The sequence below is a fragment of the Galeopterus variegatus genome, unplaced genomic scaffold (genome assembly GCF_000696425.1).
Source record: "Galeopterus variegatus unplaced genomic scaffold, G_variegatus-3.0.2 Scaffold10234, whole genome shotgun sequence".
Lineage (NCBI taxonomy): Eukaryota > Metazoa > Chordata > Mammalia > Dermoptera > Cynocephalidae > Galeopterus > Galeopterus variegatus.
Genome location: NW_007736345.1, coordinates 60,954 through 62,307, shown reverse-complemented (window position 1 = coordinate 62,307; position 1,354 = coordinate 60,954).

The following is a 1,354-nucleotide window of genomic DNA, read 5'->3' as shown; positions in this document are numbered from 1 at the left end:
TGAACAAATAACTAAATGAATCGTGGATGATGGGTGCCAGGTCTCTCACTATTAGGATGAGAGGTTGCAGATAAGCAGAGGGGAAGGTGAGAATAAACTACGTGGTTTAGAGTTGGAGACATCAGTATGAGTTTAGTTTAATATAAATATGGATTGATATTCAGAAATAATTACAGACGTGTGTGTACACGAGTTGGCATATGTTTATACATTTTGTAGCTCTGTCCTCTGAGAGGGCCTAGAAGCAACGGCACCCTAGTAGCAACAAGCACACGCAGCATCCAGATCTTGGTTTCTAAATATGATTCTGCAATAAAAAGAACCAGGGTCCTTGAAAAAATGGCTAATTCCAGGGCCAAGGCAGTGAATATGCAAGATGAGCCTAGAGTATCTTGTAGAGCCAAAAAGTAAAAGAGAGCTCAAAACAAAATGATGAGGCTATGTCAAAGGGCACAGGAGCCAACTGAAAGAATTCCTAATGAGCAAAGTTGAACGATAGGACAGCAGAAATAAATAACTTAGCATTGGATTATAATCCAAACTAGAAAATAAATATCCATGAGACATACTGATATAACTAAATGCTTGAATACGTAAATAAATGGGGGATAAAAGACAAATATCCCATACGGAGTATTCCAAATAACTTATGGAGATACGACCTCCTCAAGTAGGTGGAGCATAACTCTTTCACCCATAGGGGATGACTTGCTACTAAAGAGCACAGTATGGAAAAGTGGGGGAATTAAAAAGTAACTTTACAGTGGAAAAAACTAGCAAACACTACTTCAGCAAGATGATCAGTCAGGAAATGGTACAGGCGCTTCCTTTAAAATGTTAATCTCTTCCTTTCTTTTCCTAATGCTGTTAGCCTATTTCTTGCTTTCATTGTCTTGCCTACATCGTACGTATTCTAGTCACCTAGGCTATATACTTTACCTCCATTCTCTTTCCCCTTCAAGATAACATTCCTATTGTAGTCAAATTACTGTTCAAATATTACTTCTTTTTCCACATAACTACTGCAAATCTTTAACTCTCATTATCCTTGTACTAGTTTCCTATTGCTGCTGTAACATATTACCACAAACTTGGTAGCTTAAAACAATATATACATATTCTCTTATAGTTCTGAAGCCCTGAAGTCTGAAATCAGTTTCACTGGGTTGAAATCAAAATGTCAGAGGGTTTTACTTCTCCACAGCTCTGGGAAGAATCAGGACTTCCTTCCTTCCTTCCTTTTCTTTTGGTGTTGTTGTTGTTGTTGTTGTTGCATTTTCCAGCTTCTGGAGCTGCATTCCTTGGCTCAAGGCCCCTTTGAAGCCAACATTATAACATCCTGCTTCAGTCTGTC